The following is a 13360-nucleotide window of genomic DNA, read 5'->3' on the forward strand; positions in this document are numbered from 1 at the left end:
ATGTTGCCAGCTTTAAGGTTCATTCTGTCTTTCCCCCAGTCACAGCATGAAATGATAACTTCTCTCTCCTTTAGAATAACTCAAAGCTATCTCCTCAAGAGTGCTTGATATCTGAGGCATTCATCAAGTTGCAGAACTTTGTAATGACTTCAGAAATTGTCGTGTAATCACCCAGGAACCAGGCCATCTGTGTTCTGTCTCTTTGCAATTGTATAAGGAAATAAAATTAGACTTTTTGTGCTTGTCTAGGTTCCCCAATACTCCTTTTCTCCCATGTTTCCTATTGAAGTAGAATCTAATACCTTGATTTGCTTTGAACTGTAGCACAGGCTGAACAGCTGGTCTCTGCTTGATCCATTAAACATACAAGGGAAATACTACCAACTTGAAAGCAGCTTGTAATAAAACAGGTGATGTCAGTGGTATTGTTCAACTTTGTAGTTTAACTGTGCTTTTTGCTGTTAAGCTGGACGAATGATTACTTTAAATTCTGAAGAACTTGAAATGTCTGCTATATTTTATTATTTTTTTTTTTTTACCACTATGTGTTAAGGCTATTCAGACATTACAGAATGTTTTGCAATTGCAGAGTCAGTATTTACATTTAAACAATAAAGAAAAGAAAGAATCTATGGAAGGAGTCATTATCAACATCTAGACCAGTATTGGAAGAGATCTCATGATAATTTGAATGTTTGTCAGTTGACCTCCATTAAAAAGTTCTTATGAATTCACCCTTGGAAGAGACCGGATTACTAAAAAAAAACCCCAAACAAAAACAACATAAAAAAGCCCAAAACAACCCAACACACCACAACATCCTGCCTCCTCCCCCCCGCAAATCCCCAGAAGCATTAAAACAGTCTTTTTGCATGTGCGCTTATTGAAATGGGCATGATCAGATGCCAAAATACTGGCACAGAACACCAGTAAGAGGGCTTCTAGTGATCGTTGCATTAGAAATTGGAGGAGTTAAACTTATGTATAACAGTTACAGGAATAAATACCTTGTGACTGGCTTCTTCAGGTTAATTTTAGTAACTTCGTTTGTAAACTGGAATGTGAAGTAATGTATTATCGTTGGTAAACCTAAGATTTTGATGTCTGTTGCATTTAAACTGTTTATATACAAGCTTTTAATTTTTTAAATTTTTTATTCATGTACTACCAGTTTTTCCTATTGATATTTAAATGACTCAAGTATATGTATAGTGCTCTGGTTTTGCTCTTCCCTGAGTAGGGGCTACTGGTCCAGGATCCCCTTGAAACTGAGAAAAATGATTTAGTCTTTGCTACTTTGTGCTGCCTGCAGTTCCTATAAGGATTGCTTTTAAAATCTAATGATTTTTGCTGCTTATTTGGAAAATAAATACTATAAGCCAACAAGGGTGAGCAATTGTTTGGAGGCAGTTAGATCCTTCCAGAATTTGACTCCACAGTGTCAAAAGGAATTTAAAAGCAGTATGTAGTTGACTAATGATCTCGGGCAGTTAATTGCAAGAACACAGAATAACACCAGGGGGGTGATGGCATTTCTAATCTCATGCATAACACAACGAAAATACACTTTTTGTTGAGGGGCAGGGAGAAGGGGGTAGAGATCAGCTGTCCAATGTAAAGATCTTTTTCAATGCTCTGCAAATACAGCAGAGAAGTGGAGAAAAAATTTTACCTTTTTTTAAAGATGCTTTGTTTAAAATCTGTTGCTGTGTGATTTCTGTGTTGTTATCGGTTCTGTACTGTGCTGCTGTGCATTTCTGTTTCTGCAGTGGTAGCCTTTCCTGCTTCTTCCCATCTTTTCCTCTCCTTTCACATCCCTGCTCAAGTGTGCTGCGGAGAGAAACTGGGAGGCAGCCTAGGTTTGGAAAAACTAATAAAGAAATGGTAGTCCAAAATTACCTAAGCCTCATCAGTATCTGTATCAAATCTAAGTACGGTTGTATTTTTTTCTGGCCAATACATACTACATCATCATTGTGTTCCTATGAGCAGCCCTATTAAGGAGTAGGTACTTCACTAAATACTCTTGCTGTCTAAATGATTCACAGTTGCAGGCCTTCTGCATGAGAAAGTATGCTTGACATTGAGTTTATGGGTTTTTTTGGTCCTTCTTGTCAGATGATCAGGTACCAGCTACCTTAAGTTGTTAAATTTTGAGAACAGATGGTCTTCTAATTATAAGTTGATGTGGCTTCCAAAGAATACGGGGTCATGCATTTCCTTCAATACTGTTGCCGCTTGTTTCTAAGATTAAAACAAGGCAGCACATGAACTACAACCATTTTTAGATGAAAACCTGTTTTTTCTTCAGGTAGTTTGTACAGGATATGGTTCTTCCACAGTAGTTGGTCACTCCCGTTAGTGGGGAGGAGGAGAAGCAAATCCTACCTTTCTAATGTAGTGTGATAAGGCTTGCATACCTTTTTCCATTACAGAGTTATGAAGTTGTCTGAGTTAAAGGTCTGGTTTTTAGTGGAATCGTGTCTCAGATGACAAATACTTATTTTTGACTGAGGGGAGGGAAAAGCTTTCTGAACATGCATTCATGTTGTAACACGTCTTGGAGGACCTTTAAGTGCAAGAATGCTCATTTCAGGCTTAATCTATTGGTAGATTTGGGTTATTTTGGACCAGGAAGATGTCCTGACACTGAAGACAGTGGTGTGTTGTATAGTAGACCTCCTGTCTTGCTGTGAGAAAACAAAGTTGTTTGGTTGGGGTTTTTTTTATTATTTTTTTATTTTACTATTGAAATATTGTTTAGACTTCCCACATTATAAGTGAATATCAGTTCTTGGATGAAACGAAACAAAACATGAAGCGACAAAGTAACTTGAGGTCACTAGAGCTTTCCTCATTAGAGAGGCAAGATACGTACGCAGCTTATGCCAGCAGTCTGATCTCACAGCTGTAAGCCTTCACGAGGCTTACTCTTACAGTTCCATCTCTTTTGAGAGATGGGAACATTTAATACTAAACATTTGATTTGCTAGAGGATTCAGGGCTTCATACCAAAAGCTCTTAAACTCTTACTGGAAATGCTATAAATGTCAAAAGCAACACAACTAAAGAAACACCAACCTGCTCAAAAATTAAAGCTTTGCTGCAGAAGATGCTAATCCTCCAAAAACAATCCACAAAGAAGCAATAAATTGATGAGAAAGACTGTCTTTAAGAGTGGTCACACTTCTACAACGGAGGCTAGATCCTTTCGGTGGAGCTAGATGTTATGATTGAAGGTTTCTATTATCACGTCTGTGCTAAACACTTCCTTGCCAGCATGCTACAAAATGAAGTTACTTTTTCTGCTTTTCAGGAACTGGAAGGTGCACCTTATGCACACAAATGAAAAGCAACTGTGAGGTTTTTCTCTTCCACGTGAGAAAAAGATGGTCTTACAGCTGCAGCGCAGACTCAGAAAGAGCAAAGGAGGGTGTTGGATAAGATTTGCTCCTGTCTCTTTTTAGGTTAGGGTTTGTTTCATGCAAGTCTTAGTGAACATAGTTGTTTATCTGATCCACAAGAGATCCCTCATTAAGTAAGACTTAATTATTGGTCTGGATTTTGCATTAAGTAGAAACGTACATATGAAGTTCCTGAAGGTGGTTTTGGTTTCTAGGGCAAGAGGTTTCAGTATTTCTTTGCTGGATGAGAAAAGTACGCTTACGGAGAGGATGACAAAAGCTAAAAGCTTTAGGCTGACGATTAGTGCTAATAGGTGAACCGATGAATCCCGGAATAATCCTGGAGAAAGGAAATGGGCAGAAAGAGCAAGCATAGTAAAGGCTTTTAATTAGGTTGTTAGGAAACGCTGTGTCCTGCACTGGAGACTTTGGAATTAACTGCCTTACTTCCCTCAACCGGATAAATGTAGAGAACCAGATTGTTCAGTGATTTGTTACTCATCTCTGTTTGGTTTAGGAGTACAAATGACAGTGTTATGTTTACTAGGTAGAGCATAGTTAAACATGATCATTTTAGTGTCTTTCTTATTTTTGCTGCTAAGTAATCCTGATGAGGAAGGAAAGAAGGACTTTGGGAGGAGAGAGCAGAGGTTAAAATGTGGATAATTCTTTGATATGACCAAGTATGGCAATCTTCGTGTGTTTTACATTAGCGTAACAAATATGTATTTTTTCTGAAATCTTCCCTTTTTGTGTGTATGTGTTAATTTTAACAGATGTAGTTGCTTATGGAGATTTATCCAGAGGAATTGTACAAAAGGCCCACAACCATAGATGTGGGGTTTTTTTGAGGGTAGAGAAATTTCCCAGTCTTCATCAGGCTGTATATCAGTTGAGTAAAGTCAAATTATTCTGTCTGTGGAAGCTTCAGTTTGGAGGACAATTTTTAAGGCTTTCTCTGACAGATGGTATTTGATGGGTCAGGTTTGCCCATATGGTTCTAAGCCTGTTAATGTGTAACTGTTTTAAGAGATCTGTGAGCCTAGTTACTTGGAGGAGAGATCTTTCTAAGGTAACATAGGTATACTTTCATGCAAGAAAGTAAATAGTGTGCTACGTATGTACAGGCAATATGTTTTTATAGGTGAGGAAAAATTACGAAGTCAACCATTTTGTGATCCTCTTTGCAAAGGGTGTTTGGACCTTCTGATCACTTCACCATGTCTGGGAGGTTCCAAAGAATGGAATTATCTGCAATAATTTATTTTGAAGGGGAATCCCAAAAAAACCCCACCTGGCAATAAAATGAATAAATCCAAACTTTTCTTAACACTGAATTAATTGTGATTTGAACTTGCAGATTTTGACAGTAAGAAAAGTTTTGGTCATGATTCATGAGAAGCTCTGTGCACATACTTGACCAAACAGTTGAAGTAACCTGAGCTCATGCTATTGTGTGTGCTCAGGTTATGATTTGTAACACTTTTGGCAGTTGTTCTAGTGAGATCCTACTAGTAGTTCCATAATTAATCCTTTATAAGCCATTTTATTTGGAAATAGTATACATTGTAATTACTATTACCTGATCTTGCTTTTTAAAGTCACTAAATAGGTTTACAATTTGACTTGAAAATTGGGCTGTGCACTTAACATATAAAAGTTGAACAAACTGGGCTGCTAAGTTCTCTTTTGCCTGTCCCAGAAATAAGATTCAAAATCCAACGTTTGCTATTTAAAGAAGGTTCCAAGTTATCATTTCTATCCAGGAAAAGGTTTTACTTTTTTTTTTTTTTTTTTTTTGCAAAGGCTGGGAATACATTCAAGACCAGCCTTCTAAAACTACATGCTGTGTTTTCTCAAAGCAGAATCGATTTAGTGTGTACTCGTTCAGAAATCATTCCTCTCCTTCTTTCCTATTGGCTGAATCAGCTCAAATCTGTATGCTTTTAAGAGGTCTGAGGTCTGTCTCTTTTTTTTGACTGTGTGAGAATTGTTGTTCATTCGTATTTAGCATTATTTTTTGCTAATTAACTGTTTACAGTGTTTCATGTCAGACTTCTTTAATCTGAAAGACTGGGAACTTGTGGAAGAAATCATTAATTCACTTTTTTAATACAGTTAATATGTTTTGGGGTTTTTTGTGAACTGCTAGATGCTAGACAGTCTTTGAAGACTCATCTAGAAAAAGTAGATCTGTATTTCAAAGGTTGAACTTGTTAGCAGGTTATTTGGTGCTGTAAGACTTGATTATAGGTAGGTAGTAGTTGATGCTGGGACCCCTTCATATGTACTGTATATAATTTGGCTGTTTAACTCTTGACTAGATTTATTCTGGTCTGTCGCACGTAACATTTCCCACACATGTGATTTATGCTATCTGAAGGAGTGATACTTAATTCAGTTCTTTATTTCTCCACTAAGGATTGGGGTGTGTTGGTGATTTGCACCTCGAGGAGAGCTTATAGAAACATAGAATCATAGAATGGTTTGGGTTGGAAAGGACCTTAAGATCATCTAGCTCCCCTGCCGCCTGGCCAAGGCTCTGTCCAACCTGGCCTGGATTAGTTTTGTGGGGTTTTTTGGTTTTGTTTTGTTTTTTTTTTTGTTGGTATTTTTAGCTTCTGTGTTAGTTTCCTCTGATTTCCATCTATTTCACACACACACCAAAACTGTTTTGTGAAACCAACCAGCACGTGACAGGTAGGAACTATCTGAGGATCTTCCAAACAGCGCTGCAAATAAAAGGCTGTTGAGTATGTAGTCATGTTTGTACAGCTTCTAATGCTTGAGCCTTTGAAGGAGTCTAAATGCTGATGAATTAAACATTTAAACACTCAGGAAGGCACATGTTATTGCCATCAATGAATGTATATTGTAAAATGTTTCCAAACCAGTATATTGGGTTAGAGATATGATTATTCAAAATCATGTGGTTAGTGGTTGCTGTAGTTTGAGATACTGGAGAATTGCTGTACTCCGTGTTAACTATTAGAAAGCAAAATCACCCCCTACTTTAAAAAATAATTGCATATATTAAGTGCTTTGAGCTCTTCAGACATACATTTGTAAGAGTTCTGTCACATGCACAGGTTAGGCTGGAAGGACGATATCTTTTTGTCACCTTTTCTTGAAGGGTGTTGAGCTTCAGCTGTTCAGCGCAGTTGACATGTGTTTCTTTGTGACTAAACAACTCTGTCATTTAATTTTGTTAATAATCTGTGAGTGAAAGAACTAATTTTAGTAGTGCACCAATAGCAAGAAGGGGCAGTATGGCCTCCATAAGCCTGTATATAACTGAAATGATGTGATAAGGTTTTCCTGCTGAGCACTTTATTTTCTGGACTTCTTATCATTTCAATTAGAACTTCATGAATAGCAAACTTTACTACAAAAATGCAGAAGTAATATTTTCTCAATATCTCTGTAGGGTTGTTTTTTTTTTTCATTTTAAAATGGAATATACTATAATTTTTTTTTTTTTAGTTGCCATTGGATAGACAATATTTCTGCCCATAATCTTCCATTCAGTTAGGTTTCTTTTAAGGTATGAAAGTCAGTGATTTCTGCTTTTTAAATTCAGATTTATGTACATTGCAGACAGAAGTAGTGATTAACTTGCAAAACTGCTTACCATGTGAAAGATTACTAGTAAATCCTCACATTTTGGAATGATGGGAGGCCTGGTAAAAAGCCCACCTTCAGTTTATGGAAGCCACTTTCTGGACTGAACTGGGCAACAGACTTGCACACAGTAGAGTAACTAGTAAGGTATTTTGTAATTACAAGGGCAGAACATGACTACTTGAATTTGGTGTCTTTATGATCTCTATTAATCCTAAAGTAACTGGTCGAGGTTCTGCCATTCCCTGTACAGTATGTCATAAACCTGAATTACAGGTAACGAGAGTGACACCATGTTAGTACTTCATCAAGTTACAAAACTGCTCTTACTGCTGTAAACAGGTTCAGTTTCAAGTAGAAAATGCCTTCCCTTTTAACCTGTTTTAACATGTTCTGAATTAACATCTCAGTTGTTTTCAGAACTTTTGTCTAACAATTCAGAACAAAAATCTATCAGGATTTTGTCATTAAAGGGTGCTATTAAATATTACAACATTGAATCAAGAGAATAGGAACTTACGTAAAACATGAAGTATAAGGCATTAGAGTGTATTTTTATTAGAAGTGATTGGCAGTTATTAACAGTACCCTCATATACAGTACTTCAGTTGGTACTAAAATTGTTGTTTTTTCTTCCCAGAGTCTTTTATCTCTTAATCTTTGTTCTTTTGGGCTAGTTTCCTCTTCCTTAAGCACAGTTCTTGTCTTTTCCCATTTCAGTGTTGGTCTAGCTACTGGAAGATGAGTACATAATTGTTCTTATGTCACTTTCGATGTTGGAATCATTTAAATTGCACAAGTTCAGTTTTGTGCAACAGGTTATGCCTTAAGGCACACAAACATATGTATCCAAGCTACTCATTTACATGGCTAACTTGGAAACAAGAAGGGCTCTGTTTTTCATGGAGTTCTTACACCTTATGTTCAAAGCACAGTTAATGTTGACTAGATAGTTGCAGATGATTTGTGCATCTTCTGAGTGGCCAAGTCAGGTCAACAACAGAAGAGTGTGGACATCGTAAGTTGAAACATTTAACCAATTTGACAATTGGCCTCTGACAGAACCTCTCTGGAAAAAATGTCTCGTTGCTTTAACTGTATTTTTCCACTTACCTGCTTTCTGCTTATTCTTGATGCACTTTAATTTCTGCAATAAAATTCGAGTTGTGTTGGGCAGTATCAGTAATTACTATCACTATAGGGTTTCTTTTTGCGCTCTAGTACCCATCATTCTTTGCACCAAATGAGGCACAGTTGGTACTGTTGTAATGTGAGCACATATTCAGCATATGGTGGATAAAGAAGAATCAATTCAGTAAGGATACATTAGGAAGTCCTGAACTTTGCACATATTTTTAATGTAGTTTTTGGATGGAATTTGCTTTTTAAATCATGCATTTCCACTGTCATTAATCTTACATAATTTGTCATTGGTGTCCCCTTTTGCTGGTACTAGTTTTAGTGAGTTCAGTGAATTCTTTGGTTGAACTGAATGTCAAGGAACTGGTCTGGTTAAACAGTTATCTGGCAAAAAGGTTCATTTTCACATGACTTTGTTCTTTAAACAGCAGCGCTGAGGGAAGTAAGATTAAAGGATATAACCTTAGAACAGTAAAGATATTTCTATTACTGTAAAACATCTTTTGTAATGAACTCTGGAATGAAGTCAATCTTGCTTATGCTGACAGTCATGAATCATTTATTTCCTGCTCGAAATGTCTATTTTCAGGACAGAGTTTGGACAGAAGTAGTAAATGAGGATTGAATTTTCCTTTCAATTTTATAAACTCACTAAGAACATAGTTCAGTTTCTGAAGATTCCCATTTTTGGGTAAGTATTAAGGAAAGGAATGTAGAAGGTTTTTCTCAACTCCTGCTTGTGGAACTTCAAGAGCTTTTAATGTGAAGTGTAGTGTTGATCTCCTAGATATTTCTTCATCCTTCCCACTTGGCTTCCTACACTCTCCCACAGTATGCAAATAGAGAGATAACGCATCTGAACAAAATTGTTGCATCTTTCTGTGCTATGCCAATTTGGTCAGGTACCCAAAAACATTTCCCAGGCCTCTGTGACCAGAAGCGGGTTTCAAGGAGAAGAACTACCAGTGCTGAATTGAATGAGGGTTGAGTGAGGGATTAGTTCAATTGTAGAATCAGAGAATCACAGAATACCAGGTTGGAAGGGACCTCAGGAATCATCTGGTCCAACCTTTCTAGGCAAAACATGGCCTAGAGTAGATGTCCCAGCACCCTGACCAGCCAAATCGTAAAAGTGTTCAAAATTTGGGGAATCCACCCCTTCCCTGGGGAGATTATTCCAATGGCTGATTGTTCCAATTGTGAAAAATTTTCCTATTGTGTCCAGTTGGGATCTCACCAGGAGTAACTTGTAAAACATGGGAGTAAATCTGTAAAGTGGGAGTCATTGTAAAAAGGATTCTCCACCTTCTTTTGTAGCCACTCTTTAAATGCTGGAACGTGGTGATAGGTCTCCCCTGAGCTTTCTCTTCTCTAGGCTGAACAAACTCAGTTTTTCAGCCTTTCCTCACACAGCAGGCTTCCCAGTCCTTTGACCATCTTTGTGGCTCTTCTCTGGATCCTCTCCAGCCTGTCCACATCTTTTTTGTATAGTGGGAACTAAAACTGAACACAGTATTCCATGTGTGGCCTGACAAGTGCTGAATGGAGTTGGATAAGGACTTCTTTATCTCTGCTGGTGAAGCGCTTGTTCATGTAACTCCACATCCTCTTGGCTTGCTTTTCACAGCAGCACGTTGTTCGCACCTATTGAGCTTGTTGTCCACCAGGACCATCCCAGGTCCCTTTTCCCAGAGCTGCTCCCCAGCTGGGTAGATCCCAGCCTGTGCTGCACTCTTGGTTTGTGTTTTCCCAGGTGCAAGATCTTACACTTGTCTTTGTTGAAATTCATACGGTTCTTGTTACCCCACTCTTCCAGCCTATCTGGGTCATCCTGCAGAGTGGCTCTCCCTTCTAAACTGTTCATGTAACTCCACATCCTCTTGGCTTGCTTTTCACAGCAGCACGTTGTTCGCACCTATTGAGCTTGTTGTCCACCAGGACCATCCCAGGTCCCTTTTCCCAGAGCTGCTCCCCAGCTGGGTAGATCCCAGCCTGTGCTGCACTCTTGGCTTGTATTTTCCCAGGTGCAAGACCTTACACTTGTCCTTGTAGAACTTCATAAGGTTCTTGTTAGCCCACTCTGCCAGACTATCCAGGTCTTCCTACAGAGTGGCCTCTCCCTTCCAAAGTGTCTGCTTCCCCACTCAGTTTGGTATCATTGGCAACCTTGATCAGGGTTCACTTGATCCCATCTTCCAGATCACTCATGAAGACATTGAACAGTGTTGGGCCAAATATCGATCCCTGGGGGGACCCCACTAGTGACAGGTCTTCAGTTTGAAAAGTAGCTACTCACCACCACCTTCTGGGTGCAGCCAATCAGCCATTTCCCACCCACCACACAGACAACTTGTCTAAGAGGAGGATGTGGGAAACAGTATTGAAAGTCATCAGTTTCCAGTATTTCTGATGTGTGGCAATTACTATTGTACTGTTGCTAGCATTACGTTCATTGTCTTCATCAAGCATGCAGGCTCTTCAGGGAGGAGTTGTAGTCCAGATGCATTAGATCTAGATAGACTTCAGGGCTTATGTTTGGCAGTATTCCCACAAACCAAGTTTATTTATGAAAGTATAACTGTTATCTTTCCAAATCCTGGGTTCAGGACATAGAGCTCTGATTTGTTTTGTCTCCCACCTTTTCAGTAGCTCTGATTCTATTGCAGATTTATTTTTAAGTATTGATTAGTTTCTTCACTAGATGCAATTTTTCTCAATTTTTTTATAATTTCAATGTTAACACTTATGGACAAAGCGTTTGTTTTTCGAAGCACTGAACTAATGCTCGTGACTCATTTATTTTTAAACATGTCTTTGAGGGAGGAAGATATTTTGTTACAGATGGTAATGTTACATTTAAAATATTAATCGACATGGAGGCATATCTGTATGAGAGTTTGTGGTGAGCCTTACGTTGTTGCTTGATCTTTTTTTAACTTCAAGAGGAGTGTGCAGTCTGCATGAGAGTTTTGTAGCTGCTCTGCCCTTGGCTCACTGTTCAATTTCAGTTCAGGTCAGACCATCTCCATGTTAGCTTTTTCAGTAGGCCTGCAGTCCGAGTTTCCTGAGGGTTTTCTCTAGTCTTACAGTTTAATTTTTCAGAGTATAGGTAGCCATTTTATTTTGATCTATGCTTTGTGATGGTTCTTCAGGCACTATCTATTTCACCAATTTATAACCTGCATGCCTATGATCAGATTTTTAAAAGACCTGATTTATTATCTTTTTAAAAATATAAATTTTAACCACACTTTCTTATTTTTTTTGTTCTGTAGTTAGCTGATTTAGTTGTCACTAGGTTCTTTCTGGCTGTTAGAGAATCTTGCTCATTGCCCCTGAATGCACACAATGACAGCATGTCCAACACCACAGTCCGTAGCCTTTAGACCTAGTCTTGTCTAACTGATATAATTTTCCCACTTATTTTCATTAAATTTTATTTCTTTCTTTCTAATTTCACAGCCTTCCCATTCCAGTCTTTGCTGTGCTCATCATGTTTTTCTCTGTTTGGGCTGTGTGGAAGGTATGGTCTGTGTTTAACTTCTAGCAAATAGGTTAAATGACACCGAGTCTCACTCGCCTTTAGGTTCTAATCAGTTTTCTCATTTAATCCGGATACTACTTGAACAAGGATAATAAAAGAAACTCTTTTTTCACAGCCTCTCTTGTGGTGGGCTGACCTTGGTCAGCTGCTAGATGCTCACCAAGATGCTCTTTTGTTCCCTCTCTTCAACAAGAGAGGGGGGAGAGAAAGATGAAAACGCTTGTGGCTGAGATAAAGACAAGGAGATTGCTTACCAGTTACTGTCATGGGCAAAACAAACTCAACTTGGGGAGTCTGGGAGAGATTTAGATTAGGTATAAGGAAAAAATTCTTTACTGTGAGGGTGATGAGGCACTGGAACAGGTTGCCCAAGGAAGCTGTGAATACTCCATCCCTGGTGGTCTTTAAGGCCAGGTCGGATGGGGTTTTGAGCAACCTGGTCTAGTGGAAGGTATCTCTGCTGATGCAAGGGAGGGTTGGAACTAGATGATCTTAAGCCCCTGTCCAATTCTAACCATTCTATTATTCTATGAAGATTAACTTTTTTTTTTCCTGATTAAAATGGAGTAGGCTAATGAAACACAGATGAAACTAAAAAGAACACCTTTCTTGACGGGAAAAACACCAGCCTTGAGTTCACTTTTTCTTCCTGGCTTTTCTAGCTGTTTGACATGGGTGCTACTCCTGATCTCTTCTTACAAGATCATCCTTGCAGCCCCCCACTACCAAAACCATGCCACATAAATCCTGTACACCTGTGCATACCTAAGAGTGAGTGCTGTCATTGACTTTTGAGTATTCAAGTTTATTACTGAAGACTTACATAATAGGTCATTACAGATTTGAGCAGTCTCCCATTACTTTCCAGATAATTAAAATGCTGTCGTAAACACTGTCAAAGTCTGTAAAGTAAATATAGAACAAACAATCTGATTAGTTTGTTTTTATTATCTTTCTCACTAATTTGGAGTCCCCATTGATTCAGTTTCCTTACAATAATCTTGTAAAATGTTAGTCTGGGTAAGTACCTTGCACGTGTTATGCCTTTCCTAACTTTATACTGTGGCAGATCTTTATTTGGTCCTTTGATCTTCGTATATTTATATGGATATCATCAGCTTCCCAGATCTAGCATTCAGCTGGATGTGGAAATGCTGGTGTGGTTCAGGAGCTGCTGTCCTAATAATTTTATTTTTTTCCTTTCATGCAGATTTTGTTACTCTTTCTTGCAAGTCAGAATTCCCTTTTTGTTTATAGTCTTTAATTTGTTCAAGTGATAGCTCACTTTTGTGTTGTTGATACTCAGGTACAAGCACACTGTTGCAGTCACACACACACCAACCTCCCCACCCCTCATATATTGCCTATACCTGTCTGCACCTGCTTAAATAGTTTTGTCTCTGAGATCCTCTCAACAGGTCAGCTTAGGGAATCTGTTCAAAGAGCCTACTTTCTCTTTTACCTTCAGTACTGAGATCATACCGGGTTTTGACACTGAGGACCTTTGCTTGTTTCTGCCTGTAATATAGCTTTTAGTACCAGAGAGCCTAATGGTGGAAATGCTTGGTCTTCTAAGCTTTTTGTATCGAAGTAGCAGGTTTGATGTGTTCAATAGGAACAATCTCTTCTTTGTTTTTTATCTTCTTCCCTC

This window comes from Nestor notabilis, unplaced genomic scaffold (genome assembly GCF_000696875.1).
Source record: "Nestor notabilis isolate BGI_N333 unplaced genomic scaffold, ASM69687v1 scaffold25099, whole genome shotgun sequence".
In the NCBI taxonomy this organism is placed as follows: domain Eukaryota; kingdom Metazoa; phylum Chordata; class Aves; order Psittaciformes; family Psittacidae; genus Nestor; species Nestor notabilis.